Consider the following 19,917-nt stretch of genomic DNA (forward strand, 5'->3'; position numbering starts at 1 on the left):
CACAGATGTCCAGAATACTGTGTAATTATGCGATTAAAGCAGACGACTCATAGCTAGGATCGGGCCTGGAAGAAAATGTCGGCTACAATCCGTGACGTCACGCGCACGTCTCATCATACCGAGACGTTTCAGCAGGATATTTCGGCGCAAAATTTAAAATTGCAATTTAGTAAACTAAAGCGGCCGTATTGGCATGTGTTGCAATGTTAATATTTCATCATTGATATATAAACTATCAGACTGCCGCTCATGTCTTCGGTAAGAGCCGACTTATTACCACAATTTTCTCACCGAAACCTGCCGGTTGACATGTGTTCGAGAACCATGTTCGCTTGACCGCTCTGATCCATAGTAAAGCTTCACCTTCGGGAATTTTAAACAAGGAAACACCGGCTGTGTTTGTGTTGCTAAAGACAGCCGCAATACACCGCTTCCCACCTACATCTTTCTTCTTTGACGTCTCCATTATTAATTGAACAAATTGCAAAAGATTCAGCAACACAGATGTCCGGAATACCGTGTAATTATGCGATTAAAGCAGACGACTCATAGCTAGGATCGAGCCTGGAAAAAAATGTCCGCTACAATCCGTGACATCACGCGCACGTCTCATCATACCGAGACGTTTCAGCAGGATATTTCGGCACAAAATTTAAAATTGCAATTTAGTCAACTAAAGCGGCCGTATTGGCATGTGTTGCAATGTTAATATTTCATCATTGACATATAAACGATCAGACTGCCGCTCATGTCTACGGTAAGAGCCGACTTATTACCACAATTTTCTCACCGAAACCTGCCGGTTGACGTGTGGTCGAGAACCATGTCCGCTTGACCGCTCTGTTCCATAGTAAAGCTTCACCTTCGGGAATTTTAAACAAGGAAACACCGGCTGTGTTTGTGTTGCTAAAGACAGCTGCAATACACCGCTTCCCGCCTACATCTTTCTTCTTTGACGTCTCCATTATTAATTTAACAAATTGCAAAAGATCCGCAACACAGATGTCCAGAATACTGTGTAATTATGCGATTAAAGCAGACGACTCATAGCTAGGATCGGGCCTGGAACAAATTGTCTGCTACAATCCGTGATGTCACGCGCACGTCTCATCATACCGAGACGTTTCAGCAGGATATTTCGGCGCAAAATTTAAAATTGCAATTTAGTAAACTAAAGCGGCCGTATTGGCATGTGTTGCTATGTTAATATTTCATCATTGATATATAAACTATCAGACTGCCGCTCATGTCTACGGTAAGAGCCGACTTATTACCATAATTTTCTCACCGAAACTTGCCGGTTGACGTGTGGTCGAGAACCATGTTCGCTTGACCGCTCTGTTCCATAGTAAAGCTTCACCTTCGGGAATTTTAAACAAGGAAACACCGGCTGTGTTTGTGTTGCTAAAGACGGCTGCAATACACCGCTTCCCACCTACATCTTTCTTCTTTGATGTCTCCATTATTAATTGAACAAATTGCAAAAGATTCAGCAACACAGATGTCCAGAATACTGTGTAATTATGCCATTAAAGCAGATGACTTATAGCTAGGATCGAGCCTGGAACAAAATGTCCGCTACAATCCGTGACGTCACGCGCACGTCTCATCATACCGAGACGTTTCAGCAGGATATTTCAGCGCAAAATTTAAAATTGCAGTTTAGTAAACTAAAGCGGCCGTATTGGCATGTGTTGCAATGTTAATATTTCATCATTGATATATAAACGATCAGACTGCCGCTCATGTCTACGGTAAGAGCCGACTTATTACCACAATTTTCTCACCGAAACCTGCCGGTTGACGTGTGGTCGAGAACCATGTTCGCTTGACCGCTCTGTTCCATAGTAAAGCTTCACCTTCGGGAATTTTAAACAAGGAAACACCGGCTGTGTTTGTGTTGCTAAAGACAGCTGCAATACACCGCTTCCCACCTACATCGTTCTTCTTTGACGTCTCCATTATTAATTGAACAAATTGCAAAAGATTCAGCAACACAGAAGTCCAGAATACCGTGTAATTATGCGAGTAAAGCAGACGACTTACAGCTAGGATCGGTCCTGGAAGAAAATGTCGGCTACAATCCGTGATGTCATCATACCGCAACGTTTTCAACAGGATACTTCGCCACCTCAATGATGTTTAATTCTGTTTGATCCGATTGAAACTTTTATTAGTAGATTTGTAAAATGGTAAATAGGTGTACTTGTATAAATATTTTCTACCCCTTTTTAAGGAGCGCTTTGACAGTATAAATTCACTCACTGATGGGGGGAGCTGCCATGCAAGGCGCTAACCAGTACAGTACATATTCCGCACGATTGACCACAAAACGGCAACACCCGAATAACTTTTTCAACTTGATAAAGTTGGATTCCAGGTGAGTCATTGTGTTTTCATCAACTAGCATCCAAGTAAATAAAACGCACCCGTGTTACAAGAAAATGGGCCAATTAGACGAATGCGTCACTCTGGATTCATTAAATAGGACGCGCGGTTGTGCTTTCGCACAGGTTATTAGGGTGTGCGTCTGCCATAATTGACGGGCAATTACGCTTTTGTTTTGGTTTGGCCTGTTGTTGTGAAACTGGGCGCGGCGCGCCTAAAAGCAACCAGGGAGAAGACGATTAATCAAGTTTTGATTAGCGACCGGGGGATTTCCCGACCGTCAAAACCACACTTAAAGGCCTACTGATGAGATTTTATTATTAAAACGGGGTCCATTCTATGTGTCATACTTGATCATTTCGCCATATTTTTGCTGAAAGGATTTAGTAGAGAACATCCACGATAAAGTTCGCAACTTTTGGTCGCTAATAAAAAAGCATTGCCTGTACCGGAAGTAGCAGACGATGTGCGCGTGATGTCACGGGTTGTGGAGCTCCTCACATCTGAACATTGTTTACAATCATGGCCACCAGCAGCTAGAGCGATTCGGACCGAGAAAGCGACGATTTCCCCATTAATTTGATGTCACGGGTTGTGTAGCTCCTCACTTCTGAACATTGTTTACAATCATGGCCACCAGCAGCTAGAGCGATTCGGACCGAGAAAGCGACGATTTCCCCATTAATTTGAGCGAGGATGAAAGATTCGTGGATGAGGAAAGTGAGAGTGACGAACTATGGAAAAAAAAAAAATAACAACCCATCTTTTTTGAAAAAGCCTTTCTATAGACATGCATGCTGGTTGTAGCCTTTGGGCTGTTTCTAGTTTTATATTTTATTCATTTTTATTATTACTATTTTTTACACTGTGGCACTTTGAGGTTGTTTGCTCAAACGTGGATAGCAGGTCCATTCTATGTGTCATACTTGATCATTTCGAGATATTGCCATATTTTTGCTGAAAGGATTTAGTAAAGAACATCCACGATAAAGTTCACAACTTTTGGTCGCTAATAAAAAAGCCTTGCCTGTACAGGAAGTAGCAGACGATGTGCGCGTGATGTCACGGGTTGTGGAGCTCCTCACATCTGAACATTGTTTACAATCATGGCCACCAGCAGCTAGAGCGATTCGGACCGAGAAAGCGACGATTTCCCCATTAATTTGAGCGAGGATGAAAGATTCGTGGATGAGGAAAGTGAGAGTGATGAACTATGAAAAAAAAAAAAAAGGAATTCATTTTGGTCTTTTTTTCTTTTTTTAAAGTCCTACCGAAATGAGATTTTCTTAATCAAACGTGGATAGCAGCTCCATTCTATGTGTCATACTTGATCATTTCGCCATATTTTTGCTGAAAGGATTTAGTAGAGAACTTCACAACTTTTGGTCGCTAATCAAAAAGCCTTGCCTTTACCGCATCTGAAAATTGTTTACGATCATGGCCACCCGCAGCTAGAGCGATTCGGACCGAGAAAGCGACAATTTCACCATTAATTTGAGCGAGGATGAAAGATTGGTGGATGAGGGGAAGTGAGAGTGAAGAACTATGAAAAAAAAAAAAAAGGTGTGGGCAGTGAGAGCGATTCAGATGTTATTAGACACACACTGGGTGTGAGTTTTCCTTGCCCTTATGTGCGTTCTTCCGAGGATGTCGTAGTCTTAATGGTTTGTACAGTCCTTTGAGACATTGGTGATTTAGGGCTATATAAATAAACATTGATTGATTTACTTAGTTAATTCTGGAAAATCCCTTATCTGCTTATTGTGTTACTAGTGTTTTAGTGAGATTATATGGTACCTGAAAGTCAGACGGGTGTGGTGACCGCCAGTGTCTCCGGTGGGAGGAGGTAATAGTCCGCAGCTGCAGAAGGACGCAAGCTCCGCTCATGTCTATGGTAAGAGCCGACTTATTACCACAATTTTCTCACCGAAACCTGCCGGTCGACATGTGGTCGAGAACCATGTTCGCTTGACCGCTCTGTTCCAAAGTAAAGCTTCACTTTGGGGCAGCATAGCTCGGTTGGTAGAGTGGCCGTGCCAGCAACTTGAGGGTTGCAGGTTCGATTCCCGCTTGTGCCATCCTAGTCACTGCCGTTGTGTCCTTGGGCAAGACACTTTACCCACCCGCTCCCAGTGCCACCCACACTGGTTTGAATGTAACTTAGATATTGAGTGTCACTATGTAAAGTGCTTTGAGTCACTTGAGAAAAGCGCTATATAAATAAATGGGTAAATAAATAAATAAATAAATGGGTTGTACTTGTATAGCGCTTTTCTACCTTCAAGGTACTCAAAGCGCTTTGACACTACTTCCACATTTACCCATTCACACACACATTCACACACTGATGGAGGGAGCTGCCATGCAAGGCGCCAACCATTACCCATCAGGAGCAAGGGTGAAGTGTCTTGCTCAGGACACAACGGACGTGACGAAGTTGGTACTAGGTGGGATTCGAACCAGGGACCCTCGGGTTGCGCACGGCCACTCTCCCACTGCGCCACGCCGTCCCTAAATATACTTCACTTCACTTCACCTTCGGGAATTTTAAACAAGGAAACACCGGCTGTGTTTGTGTTGCTAAAGACAGCCGCAATACACCGCTTCCCACCTACATCTTTCTTCTTTGACGTCTCCATTATTAATTGAACAAATTGCAAAAGATTCAGCAACACGGATGTCCAGAATACTTTGTAATTATGCGATTAAAGCAGACTACTTATAGCTTGGCTCAGAGCTGGAACAACATGTCCGCTACAACCGGTGACGTCACATGCACAGGACACTTCGCGGGAAATTTAAAATTGCAATATATTAAACTATAAAAGGCCGTATTGGCATGTGTTGCAATGTTAAAGACTTACTGAAAGCCACTACTATCGACCACGTAGTCTGATAGTTTGATGAAATATTAACATTGCAACACATGCCAATACGGCCTTTTTAAGTTTACTAAATTGCAATTTTAAATTTCCCGCGGAGTTTCTTGTTGAAAACGTCGTGGAATGATGACGCGTGCTTGTGAGGTTATTGGTTGGAGGGGACATATTAGCCCAGCACCACTTACGGCTAAAAGTCGTCTCTTTTCATCGCATAATTACACAGTAATTTGGACATCTGTGTTGCTGAATCTTTTGCAATTTGTTCAATTAATAATGGAGACGTCAAAGAAGAATGCTGTTGGTGGAAAGCGGTGGATTGCAGCTGCTTTTAGCAACCGAAACACAGCCGGTGTTTCTTTGTTTGTTGTGAAGCTTTAACACAGAGCGGTCAAGTGAACATGTTTTCTCTACGTCGACCAGCATGATTTTGGATGGGAAAAGTGTGATATAAATCTTACCGGAGACATCAGTAGATTGTTCGTCCTCCTGCAGCAGCTGTCAAAAAGGCAGCTGTGAGCTCGGCTCCTCTCTGAGACACTTCGTGTTCACCGCAGCCATCCGACCTCGAGGTATGTCTTTACAATCTCACTAAAACACTATTAAAACAATAAGCAGAATTATCCTAGTAAATGTGTCTAATTACATCTGAAACGCTCACACTGAGCCGTCGCTTTTTATTTTATTCTATTTTTTATTTTTTCCAAGTCCTTCACTCTCACTATCCTCAGCCACGAATCTTTCATGCTCGCTCAAATTAATGAGGAAATTGTCGTTTTCTCGGTCCGAATAGCTCTATTTGTTGGAGGCTCCCATTATAAACAAAGTGAGGACGTGAGGAGCCCTCACACTGGTGACGTCATCGTCTGCTACTTCCGGTACAGGCAAGGCTTTTTTATTAGCGACCAAAAGTTGCGAACTTTATCGTGGATGTTCTCTACTAAATCCTTTCAGCAAAAATATGGCAATATGGCGAAATGATCAAGTGTGACACATAGAATGGACCTGCTATCCCCGTTTGAATAAGAACATCTCATTTAAGTACGCATTTAAAAACTGGGCGCACTACGCCCATCATTAAGGTGGATGTTAAAGGGGAACATTATCACCAAACCTATGCAAGCGTCAATATATACCTTGATGTTGCAGAAAAAAGACCATGTATTTTTTTAACCGATTTCCAAACTCTAAATGGGTGAATTTTGGCAAATTAAACGCCTTTCTGTTTATCGGTCTTTTAGCGATAACGTCAGAACGTGACGTCACCGAGGTAACACACCCGCCATTTTCATTTTCACATTACAAACACCGGGTCTCAGCTCTGTTATTTTCCGTTTTTTTCCACTATTTTTTGGAACCTTGGAGACATCATGCCTCGTGGGTGTGTTGTCGGAGGGTGTAACAACACTAACAGGGAGGGATTCAAGTTGCACCACTGGCAAGAAATCTGCCGCCAGACCCCCATTGAATGTACCAGAGTGTCTTCACATTTGACCGGCGATGCTAAGACAGACATGGCACAGAGATGTATGGATAACCTGCAGATGCATTTGCAACCATTAAGTCAACGAAATCACAAAGGTGAGTTTTGTGGATGTTGTTGACTTATGTGCTAATCACACATATTTGGTCGCAGCATGACTGCCAGCTAATCGATGCTAACACGCTACGCTAATCGATGCTAACATGCTATTTACGCTAGCCGTATGTACATTTGAAACTAGATACCCACATTTAATGCGAAACAAACACTTACCAATCGACGGATTTAAGTTGCTCCAGTGTCACAAGATGCGAAAGTCCTGATCGTTTGGTCCGCACATTTTACCGGCGATGCTAATAAAGCAGCCATGCTGTGGGCCACTTCATTAGGTACACCCACACTATGGCCGAATAGCGTCAATAGCTTCAGTTTCTTCTTCAATTTTGTTTTCGCTATCTGCCTCCATACTCCCACCATCTGTTTCAATACATGCGTAATCTGTTGAATCGCTTAAGCCGCTGAAATCCGAGTCTGAATCCGAGCTAATGTCGCTATATCTTGCTGTGGTAACCGCCATGTTGTTTGTATTGGCAGCCCTGTATGACGTCACAGGGAAATGGATAGTCCCATCGCAAATAGCGAAAATCAAGAACTTTGACCGGCGATGCTAAGACAGACATGGCACCGAGATGTATGGATAACCTGCAGATGCATTTGCAACCATTAAGTCAACTAAATCACAAAGGTGAGTTTTGTTGATGTTTTTGACTTATGTGCTAATCACACATATTTGGTTGCAGCATGACTGCCAGCTAATCGATGCTAACATGCTATGCTAATCGATGCTAACATGCTACGCTAATCGATGCTAACATGCTATTTACGCTAGCTGTATGTACATTCGAAACTAGGTACCCACATTTAATGCGAAACAAACACTTACCAATCGACGGATTTAAGTCGCTCCCGTGTCACAAGATGCGAAAGTCCTGATCGTTTGGTCCGCACGTTTTACCGGCGATGCTAATAAGGCAGCCGTGCTATGGGCCACTTCATTAGGTACACCCATGCTATGGGCGAATAGCGTCAATAGCTATTCGCTCAATAGCTTCTTCAATTTCGTTTTCGCTATCTGCCTCCATACTCCGACCATCTGTTTCAATACATGCGTAATCTGTTGAATCGCTTAAGCCGCTGAAATCCGAGTCTGACTCCGAGCTAATGTCGCTATATCTTGCTGTGGTAACCGCCATGTTGTTTGTATTGGCAGCCCTGTATGACGTCACAGGGAAATGGACAGTCGCATCGCAAATAGCGAAAATCAAGAACTTTGACCGGCGATGCTAAGACAGACATGGCACAGAGATGTATGGATAACCTGCAGATGCATTTGCAACGATTAAGTCAACGAAATCACAAAGGTGAGTTTTGTTGATGTTGTTGACTTATGTGCTAATCAGACATATTTGGTCACGGCATGACTGCCAGCTAATCGATGCTAACATGCTACGCTAATCGATGCTAACATGCTATTTACGCTAGCTGTATGTACATTCGAAACTAGATACCCACATTTAATGCGAAACAAACACTTACCAATCGACGGATTTAAGTTGCTCCAGTGTCACAAGATGCGAAAGTCCTGATCGTTTGGTCCGCACATTTTACCGGCGATGCTAATAAGGCAGCCATGCTATGGGCCACTTCATTAGGTACACCCACGCTATGACCGAATAGCGTCAATAGCTATTCGCTCAATAGCTTCAATTTCGTTTTCGCTATCTGCCTCCATACTCCGACCATCTGTTTCAATACATGCGTAATCTGTTGAATCGCTTAAACCGCTGAAATTCGAGTCTGAATCCGAGCTAATGTCGCCATATCTTGCTGTGGTAACCGCCATGTTGTTTGTATTGGCAGCCCTGTATGACGTCACAGGGAAATGGATAGTCCCATCGCAAATAGCGAAAATCAAGAACTTTGACCGGCGATGCTAAGACAGACATGGCACAGAGATGTATGGATAACCTGCAGATGCATTTGCAACGATTAAGTCAACTAAATCACAAAGGTGAGTTTTGTTGATGTTGTTGACTTATGTGCTAATCACACATATTTGGTTGCAGCATGACTGCCAGCTAATCGATGCTAACATGCTACGCTAATCGATGCTAACATGCTACGCTAATCAATGCTAACATGCTATTTACGCTAGCCGTATGTACATTTGAAACTAGATACCCACATTTAATGCGAAACAAACACTTACCAATCGACGGATTTAAGTTGCTCCAGTGTCACAAGATGCGAAAGTCCTGATCGTTTGGTCCGCACATTTTACCGGCGATGCTAATAAGGCAGCCATGCTATGGGCCACTTCATTAGGTACACCCATGCTATGGCCGAATAGCGTCAATAGCTTCAGTTTCTTCTTCAATTTCGTTTTCGCTATCTGCCTCCATACTCCGACCATCTGTTTCAATACATGCGTAATCTGTTGAATCGCTTAAGCCGCTGAAATCCGAGTCTGAATCCGAGCTAATGTCGCTATATCTTGCTGTGGTAACCGCCATGTTTGTTTGTATTGGCAGCCCTGTATGACGTCACAGGGAATTGGATAGTGGTTTCGAAGACAGCGAAAATAAGGCATTTTAAAGCTTTTTTTAGGGATATTCCGGGAGGTGTAAAATGGGAACTGATTTTTATTGTTTTTAACCCTTTTGAAATTGCGATAATGTTCCCCTTCAAGAGTAGCTAGCTTGCTGGCCTACCTTTGTGTGTTTAGGACCTCTTTCTCAGGCCCAGAAGGAAGGCGGCGAGCATGTAAACAATAAAAAAAAAAAAAAGCACAACTATTCCGTCGTCCCGCCCTTCCCTTATCTGTCCAAACAAGTGTTGGGAGTGCTTTTTTATTTATTCATTTCCGTCCTTTAACAGCCTTCGGCAATTCACATCTGCCGCCATAAACCCCCGTCAAACACTCTTCGTATCAAAGCGTGCCGTTGGTTTGGATCAACAAGGCGGCAAGAGGCACTTTCATCCTCAACCTGGGGGGTTAAAGTGCGCGCTAACTGAATAACGTTAGGCCAGCGCGGGGGAAGCACCGGTTTATGGCCTCACTCTTCTGTCCTGCAACGTTACAGTAAGTCCGCGTGGGAAATAAATGTGTACGTGACGATTAAACCGTTTAATAGCCAGCTGGTTTAGTGGTAGTCAAAGCTGGGACTTTTACCTACATAACCAGGACTTATTTGGAAGCAGGTGATTATAAAGAAAGAACCTAATTATCAGGGATGTAACTACAATTGGAATATTGGTAAAACGTCCCACGATTAGTATCACTAGGCCAGACCTGGGAAAATTAAGGCCCACCGGACATTGCCCAATATTTTTCCATCCATCAATCTATCTTCTCCTGTTTATCCGAGGTCGGGTCGTGGGGGCAACAGCCTAAGCAAGGAAGCCCAGTCTTCTCTCTCCCCAGCCACTTCGTCCAGCTCCTGAGGCGTTCCCAGGCCAGCCGGGAGACATAGTCTTCCCAACGTGTCCTGGGTCTTCCCCGTGGCCTCCTACTGGTAGGATGTGCCGAAACACCTCCCTAGGGAGGCGTTCTGGTGGCATCCTGACCAGATGCCCGAACCACCTCATCTGGCTCCTCTCCATGTGGAGGAGCAGCGGCTTTACTTTGAGTTCCTCCCGGATGGCAGAGCTTCTCACCCTATCTCTAAGGGAGAGACCCGCCACACGGCGGAGGAAACTCATTTCGCCCGGTTGTACCCGTGATCTTGTCCTTTCGGTCAAGACCCAAAGCTCACGAGCATAGGTGAGGATGGGAACGTAGATCAACTACAAAATTGAGAGCTTTGTCTTCCGGCTCAGCTCCATCTTCACCACAACGGATCGATACAACGTCCGCATTACTGAAGACGCCGCACCGATCCGCCTGTCGATCTCACGATCCACTCTTCCCTCACTCGTGAACAAGACTCCGAGGTACTTGAACTCCTCCACTTTTCCGGCGAGAACCATGGACTCAGACTTGGAGGTGCTGATTCTCATCTCAGTCGCTTCACACTCGGCTGCGAACCGATCCAGTGAGGGCTGAAGATCCTGGCCAGATGAAGCCATCAGGACCACATCCAACTGCAAAAAGCAGAGACCTAATCCTGCGGTCACCAAACCGGAACCCCTCAACGCCTTGACTGCGCCTAGAAATTCTGTCCATAAAAGTTATGAACAGAATCGGTGATAAAGGGCAGCCTTGGCGGAGTCCGACCCTCATTGGAAACGGGTCGGACTTACTGCCGGCATGCGGACCAAGCTCTGACACTGATCGTACCCGTGATCTTGTCCTTTCGGTCATGACCCAAAGCTCATGACCATAGGTGAGGATGGGAACGTAGATCGACCGGTAAATTGAGAGCTTTGCTTTCCGGCTCAGCTCCTTCTTCACCACAACGGATCGATACAGCGTCCGCATTACTGAAGACGCCGCACCGATCCGCCTGTCGACCTCACGATCCACTCTTCCCCCACTTGTGAACAAGACTCTGAGGTACTTGAACTCCTCCACTTGGGGCAGGGTCTCCTACCCAACCCGTAGATGGCGCTCCACCATTTTCCGGGCGAGAACCACGCACTCGGACTTGGAGGTGCCGATTCTCATTCCGGTCGCTTCACACTCGGCTGCGAACCGATCCACATAGGATAGCTCGGTTGGTAGAGTGGCCTTGCCAGCAACTTGAGGGTTGCAGGTTCGATTCCCGCTTCCGCCATCCTAGTCGCTGCCGTTGTGTCCTTGGGCAAGACACTTCACCCACGTGCTCCCAGTGCCACCCACACTGGTTTAAATGTAACTTAGATATTGGGTTTCACTATGTAAAGCGCTTCGAGTACCTAGAGAAAAGCGCTATATAAATATAATTCACTTCACTATCTCTAAGGGAGAGCCACCCGGCGGAGGAAACTCATTTCGGCCACTTGTACCCGTGATCTTATCCTTTAGGTCATGACCCAAAGCTCATGACCATAGGTGAGGATGGGAACGTAGATCGACCGGTAAATTGAGAGATTTGCCTTCCGGCTCAGCTCGTTCTTCACCACAATGGATCGATACAGCGTCTGCATTACTGAAGACGCCGCACCGATCCGCCTGTCGATCTCACCATCCACTCTTCCCTCACTCGTGAACAAAACTCCTAGGTACTTGAACTCCTCCACTTGGGGCAGGGTCTCCTCCCCAACCCGGAGATGGCGCTCCACCCTTTTCCGGGCGAGAACCACGCACTCGGACTTGGAGGTGCCGATTCTCATTCCGGTCGCTTCACACTCGGCTGCGAACCGATCCACATAGCATAGCTCGGTTGGTAGAGTGGCCGTGCCAGCAACTTGAGGGTTGCAGGTTCGATTCCCGCTTCCGCCATCCTAGTCACTGCCGTTGTGTCCTTGGGCAAGACACTTCACCCACATGCTCCCAGTGCCACCCACACTGGTTTAAATGTAACTTAGATATTGGGTTTCACTATGTAAAGCGCTTTGAGTCACTAGAGAAAAGCGCTATATAAATATAATTCACTTCACTATTTCTAAGGGAGAGCCACCCGGCGGAGGAAACTCATTTGGGCCGCTTGTACCCGTGATCTTATCCTTTCGGTCATGACCCAAAGCTCATGACCATAGGTGAGGATGGGAACGTAGATCAACCGGTAAATTGAGAGCTTTGCCTTCCGGCTCAGCTCCTTCTTCACCACAACGGATCGATACAACGTCCGCATTACTGAAGACGCCGCACCGATCCGCCTGGGGCAGGGTCTCCTCCCTGTAGCTATTAAAATGGATCCTTTCACCGTTGGCAGTAACTTATAAAAACTGAGAAGGGCTGAACAAAAATGGCGTTGAAAAGTAAATCATGTACTGCAGATTACCAGCTAAACGTAGTGAAATATGCAGCAGAAAAGGACAAGAGGAAGCGGCGCATACCTTTTGGAGTTGGCAGAGTTGTTTAGAAGCAACATCGAGGAAGAAGATTTCATGGGATTTATGGATTAGGAGTGAGAGATAGTTTGGTAAAGGTATAGCATGTTCTATATGTTATAGTTATTTGAATGACTCTTACCATAATATGTTAGGTTAACATAGCAGTTGCTTATTTATGCCTCATATAACCTACACTTATTCAGCCTGTACGGACGGCACAAGCTCAGCTGATATCCGGTAAGAGGCGACCTTTTACCACAATTTTCTCACCGAAACCTGCTGGTTGACATTCGGTCGGGATCCATGTCCTCTTCGATCCATAGTAAAGTTTCACCTCCTGGAATTTTAAACAAGGAATCACCATGTGTTTGTGTGGCTAAAGGCTACAGCTTCCCAACTCCATTTTTCTACTTTGACTTCTCCAATATTAATTGAACAAATTGCAAAGGATTCGGCAACACAGATGTCCAGAATACTGTGTAATTATGCGGTTAAAGCAGACGACTTTTAGCTGTGTGTGTGTGCGCAGCGCTCATATTCCTAACAGCCCGTGACGTCAAGCGTACACGACGTTTTCAAGAAAAAACTCCCGGGAAATTTAAAATTGCACTTTAGTAAACTAAAAAGACCGTATTGGCATGTGTTGCAATGTTAATATTTCATCATTGATATATAAACTATCAGACTGCGTGGTCGCTAGTAGTGGCTTTCAGTAATAACTGTTTAATAAATACACTTTTGGTCAATTGACTTAGTTGTGATTTCCGTCTCTGCATGAAAGTTTAAAAGTAGCATATATTAATGCAGTATGAAGAATAATGTTTTAATGTAGACACATGGAATCATCATACTGCTGTGGTTATATGTATCAAGTGTTCATTCAAGGCTAAGGCAAAATATCCAGATATACCGTATTTCCTTGTATTGCCGCCGGGTATACGTATAGTATGCACCTGTCTAGAATTACTGCCGGGTCAAACTCGTTTCGCAATATATTATTTTTATTAGCGCATGTCTAGAATTTCCACCGGGTCAAACTCGTCACGTCACGAGGGACACTTCCCCTGTCGTCATTTTCAAAATGGAGGCGGCTGATTTCAATCATCGGAAATCGCATGAAGGGAAGAAGATTAAGAGCTATTCAGTAGGATTTAAGGTCCAAGCTATTGAATATGCTAAAAAGAACAGTAAGCAGCTATGTTTTATAAATATACCGTAGCTGCGTGTGTCAAATATGAGTCATTAAATGACTCCCGCCTCCTGGTGGTAGAGGGCGCTAGTCCATCCATCCATTTTCTACTGTTTATTCCCTTTTGGGGTCGCGGGGGGTGCTGGCGCCTATCTCAGCTACAATTGGACGGAAGGCGGGGTACACCCTGGACAAGTCGTCACCTCATCGCAGGGCCAGCACAGATAGACAGAGAGGGCGCTAGAGATGAAGTGAATTATATTTTATATAGCGCTCTTCTCTAGCGACCCAAAGCGCTTTACATAGTGAAACCCAATATCTAAGTTACATTTAAAGCAGTGTGGGTGGCACTGGGAGCAGGTGGGTAAAGTGTCTTGCCCAAGGACACGACGGCAGTGACTAGGATGGCGGAAGCGGGAATCGAACCTGCAACCCTCAAGTTGCTGGCACGGCCGCTCTACCAACCGACTTGCGACTACTCGGCTGCAGAAGAAGGGACAACAAGCAGCAAGAGTGAGCAGCGATCGTTCATTTTTTCCTCTCGCCTGCACTTTTAACATGGAGGATTACATATCTAAAATAAAACAGTTTTCTAAACTGGACTTTAAATCGAAGCAGGAGGTAATAAAGGAAGACAGAGAGACTTTTAAAACTGAAGAAAAATAGAAGGAGCTGCGCATGGACTTCATTTATAAGTAAAGGTAAGACCATAATAACCTTTTTTTAATTAAATGTGCTTTTCATGATGGTATCCTTACATCACACTCAAATTTATAAGAGCAGGCCTAAATTTACCGCATGCCTTTGGTCAACGCCGGAGTGAGAAGAGGTTTTAAATTAAAGGGGAACATTATCAACAGACCTATGTAAGCCTCAATATGTACCTTGATGTTGCAGAAAAAAGACCATATGTTTTTTTAACCGATTTCCCAACTCTATTTTAAACGCTTTTAAATTTTTCACAGTCGGAGCAATGACCTTTCACCCGTGACGTCACAACAAGAAGCGATCCGCCATTTTCTCAAACACATCACACACACCAAGTCAAATCAACTCTGTTATTTTCCGGTTTTTTTTGACAGTTTTCCGGTACCTTGGAGACATTATGCCTCGTGGGTGTGTTGTCGGAGGGTGTAACAACACCAACAGGGACGGATTCAAGTTGCACCACAGGTCAAAAGATGCGAAAGTCCCTCGTTTGTTCCGCACACTTTACCAACGACAGCTGTGCTACGACAGAGATGGCACAGAATGTGTGGATATCCTGCCACACTCAAAGCAGATGCATTTCCGACAATAAAGTCAACGAAATCTGCAATATTGGAAAATAGACCACCACTGGATCTGCCGGAGTGCGAGCTATTCAGGGACGACGGCAGTCTGTTCCCGCAGACGAGCGAGGTAAACCCCCTGGATGTGTTGGCTAAGACGTGATTCATGCCACTTCTTTTTCTCTCTCATTTTATCCACCAAACTTTTAACACTGTGCATGAATGCACAAAGGTGAGTTTTGTTGACGTTATTGACTTATGTGCTAATCAGACATATCAATGGTCACGGCATGACTGCCAGCTAATCGATGCTAACATGCTATTTAGGCCAGCTGTACGTACATATTGCATCATTATGCCTCATTTGTAGCTATATTAGCATCCAGCCTTTCCCTCCACCCAAATTTAATGCCAAACAAACACATACCAATCGACGGATTCAAGTTGCACCAGTGGTTAAAAGATGTGAAAGTCCCTGGCACACTTTACCTACGACAGAGATGCGTGGATATCCCGCGACACTCAAAGCAGATGCATTTCCAACGATAAAGTCAACGAAATCACAAAGGTGAGTTTTGTTGACGTTATTGACTTATGTGCTAATCAGACATATTTGGTCACGGCATGACTGCCAGCTAATCGATGCTAACATGCTATTTAGGCTAGCTGTATGTACATATTGCATCATTATGCCTCATTTGTAGCTATATCAGCATCCAGCCTTTCCCGCCACCCACATTTAATGCCAAACAAACACATACCAATCGACGGATTCAAGTTGCACCAGTGGTTAAAAGATGTAAAAGTCCCTCGCACACTTTACCTACGACAGAGATGGCACAGAGATGTGTGGATACCCTGCGACACTCAAAGCAGATGCATTTCCAACGATAAAGTCAACGAAATCACAAAGGTGAGTTTTGTTGACGTTATTGACTTATGTGCTAATCAGACATATTTGGTCACGGCATGACTGCCAGCTAATCGATGCTAACATGCTATTTAGGCTGGCTGTATGTACATATTGCATCATTATGCCTCATTTGTAGCTATATTAACATCCAGTCTTTCCCGCCACCCACATTTAATGCCAAACAAACAAATACCAATCGACGGATTCAGGTTGCACCAGTGGTTAAAAGATGTGAAAGTCCCTGGCACACTTTACCTACGACAGAGATGTGTGGATATCCTGCGACACTCAAAGCAGATGCATTTCCAACGATAAAGTCAACGAAATCACAAAGGTGAGTTTTGTTGACGTTATTGACTTATGTGCTAATCAGACATATTTGGTCACAGCATGACGGTGCTAACATGCTATTTAGGCTAGCTGTACGTACATATTGCATCATTATGCCTCATTTGTAGCTATATCAGCATCCGGCCTTTCCCTCCACCCACATTTAATGCCAAACAAACACATACCAATCGACGGATTCAAGTTGCACCAGTGGTTAAAAGATGTGAAAGTCCCTCGCACACTTTACCTACGACAGAGATGTGTAGCTATCCTGCGACACTCAAAGCAGATGCACTTCCAACGATAAAGTCAACGAAATCACAAAGGTGAGTTTTGTTGACGTTGTTGACTTATGTGCTAATCAGACATATTTGGTCACCGCATGACTGCCAGCTAATCGATGCTAACATGCTATTTAGGCTAGCTGTACGTACATATTGCATCATTATGCCTCATTTGTAGCTATATCAGCATCCGGCCTTTCCCGCCACCCACATTTAATGCCAAACAAACACATACCAATCGACGGATTCAAGTTGCACCAGTGGTTAAAAGATGTGAAAGTCCCTCGCACACTTTACCTACGACAGAGATGTGTGGATATCCTGCGACACTCAAAGCAGATGCATGTCCAACGATAAAGTCAACGAAATCACAAAGGTGAGTTTTGTTGACGTTATTGACTTATGTGCTAATCAGACATATTTGCTCACGGCATGACTGCCAGCTAATCGATGCTAACATGCTATTTAGGCTAGCTGTATGTAGACATTGCATCATTATGCCTCATTTGTAGCTATATTAGCATCCAGCCTTTCCCTCTACCCTATTTAATGCCAAACAAACACATACCAATCGACGGATTCAAGTTGCACCAGTGGTTAAAAGTTGTGAAAGTCCCTGGCACACTTTACCTACGACAGAGATGTGTGGATATCCTGCGACACTCAAAGCAGATGCATTTCCAACGATAAAGTCAACGAAATCACAAAGGTGAGTTTTGTTGACGTTATTGACTTATGTGCTAATCAGACATATTTGCTCACGGCATGACTGCCAGCTAATCGATCCTCACATGCTATTTAGGCTAGCTGTATGTACATATTGCATCATTATGCCTCATTTGTAGCTATATTAGCATCCGGCCTTTCCCTCCACCCACATCTAATGCCAAACAAACACATACCAATCGACGGATTCAAGTTGCACCAGTGGTTAAAAGATGTGAAAGTCCCTCGCACACTTTACCTACGACAGAGATGGCACAGAGATGTGTAGATATCCTGCGACACTCAAAGCAGATGCATTTCCAACGATAAAGTCAACGAAATCTCAAAGGTGAGTTGTGTTGACGTTATTGACTTATGTGCTAATCAGACATATCAATGGTCACGGCATGACTGCCAGCTAATCGATGCTAACATGCTATTTAGGCGAGCTGTATGTACATATTGCATCATTATGCCTCATTTGTAGCTATATTAGCATCCAGCCTTTCCCTCCACCCTATTTAATGCCAAACAAACACATACCAATCGACGGATTCAAGTTGCACTAGTGGTTAAAAGATGTGAAAGTCCCTCGCACACTTTACCTACGACAGAGATGGCACAGAGATGTGTGGATATCCTGCGACACTCAAAGCAGATGCATTTCCAACGATAAAGTCAACGAAATCCCAAAGGTGAGTTTTGTTGACGTTGTTGACTTATGTGCTAATCAGACATATTTGCTCACGGCATGACTGCCAGCTAATCGATGCTAACATGCTATTTAGGCTAGCTGTATGTACATATTGCATCATTATGCCTCATTTGTAGCTATATTAGCATCCAGCCTTTCCCTCCACCCACATTTAATGCCAAACAAACACATACCAATCGTTGCTTAGAAGGCTATCGCCGAATTCGTCCTTGCTTCCTCCTGTGCCGCTGTCTGTCGTTATATGGCTCAATAGCTTCAGTTTCTTCTTCAATTTCGTTTTCGCTACCTGCCTCCACACTCCAACCACCCGTTTCAACACATGAATCGCTTACGGCGCTGAAATCCGAGTCTGAATCCGAGCTAATATCGCCATACCTTTCTGTGCTATCCGCCATGTTTGTTTCTGGTGGCTTCACGCCGTGACGTCACGCGATAACGGACGGGTGGATATAACGACGGTTAAAATCGGGCACTTTGAAGCCGTTTTTCGGGATATTGCGCGATGGGTAAAATTTTGAGAAAAACTTCGAAAAATAAAATAAGCCACTGGGAAGTGATTTTTATTGGTTTTAACCCTTCAGAAATTGTGATAATGTTACACTTTAATTAGCAATTCAAGGACATGGTGTATCGCAATATGGCCTGAAAATATCGAGATATCAATAAAAGGCCGTATCGCCCAGGCCTACCCCGGTGGTTATTTGCTTTTGTACACCGTGCACCCACAGACTGTTCATCGGAGCAATATAGCGCTAAAAGTGCGGAACACACACCCACACACACACACACACACACACACACACACACACACACACACACACACACACACACACACACACACACACACACACACACACACACACACACACACTTCATCTCATATGAGCGGTCCAGATGGACATGAGGGTGAGGCAGACATTCTTCAGAGAACTTAAACCTCACATTTTATCAGACATGGGTGGTCCGTGGGACTTAACGTGCGCGCCAACTGTCGTCGAGCCGCGTCCGGGCGACATCAAAAGCGCCGAGGGGGCACGCGGCGGGAAAAGTGATCCGAGCCTCTGCCCCCAAAGAGCCCCGGAGATCACATGGCGCCCTACCGAGTGCCATGGTCATGTTGGAGCACCTGCTGGACATCACCTCTGACCCCGTGACCCTGCGGCCTGGGCAACATCCGTCTGACCCTGTCCTTCAACGGTAGCAGGGGGGCGGGGCTTGTTGTGTCACATGATGTAGATTAGATCCAGCCACGACCTCTACGACTGATAAACAAAAGCCAAAATCGGTGAAGTTGTCACGTTGTGTAAAAAGGTAAATAAAAAGAGAATACAATGATTAGCAAATCCTTTTCAACTTATATTCAATTGAATAAACTGCAAAGACAAGATATTGAAGTGAATTTATTTTTTTTTGCAAATTTTAGCTTATTTGGAATTTGATGCCTGCAACATGTTTCCAAAAAGCTGGCACACGTGGCAAAAAAGATTGAGAAAGCTGAGGAATGCTCGCCAAAGACTTATCCATAGTGAAAATATGCGCTTTTAAAGTTCAACATGTTTTTTAAAGTTAGTTAGTTAAAATTCAACCAGGTTTCCCAAGTATTTTAAGTTAGGTTAAAAATGAGCTACTTTGAAGATAAATAAATGTGTTTACTGAAGTCAAATCTAGTGAAAATATGCGCTTTTAAAGTTCAACATGTTTTTTAAAGTTAAGTTAGTTAAAATACAACCAGGTTTCCCAAGTATTTTAAGTTAGGTTAAAAATGAGCTACTTTGAAGATAAAT

The 19,917-nt window shown here is 44.2% G+C and overlaps 1 long non-coding RNA gene across 2 annotated transcripts in view; it reads right to left on the bottom strand.

Annotated features, from left to right (window-relative positions):
- LOC133550155 (uncharacterized) overlaps positions 1 to 19,917 on the bottom strand; it is a 298,824-nt gene that overhangs the window by 258,095 nt on the left and 20,812 nt on the right. The window contains exon 2 of one of the 2 annotated variants that reach the window (XR_009806250.1): positions 12,997 to 13,063. The exons of the other annotated variant lie outside the window; for it this stretch is intronic. This is a non-coding gene — a long non-coding RNA (uncharacterized LOC133550155). The remainder of the gene's footprint in view (positions 1 to 12,996; positions 13,064 to 19,917) is intronic. 2 annotated transcript variants of the gene reach the window in all.

The sequence above is a fragment of the Nerophis ophidion genome, linkage group LG03 (genome assembly GCF_033978795.1).
Source record: "Nerophis ophidion isolate RoL-2023_Sa linkage group LG03, RoL_Noph_v1.0, whole genome shotgun sequence".
Classification (NCBI taxonomy): Eukaryota; Metazoa; Chordata; class Actinopteri; order Syngnathiformes; family Syngnathidae; genus Nerophis; species Nerophis ophidion.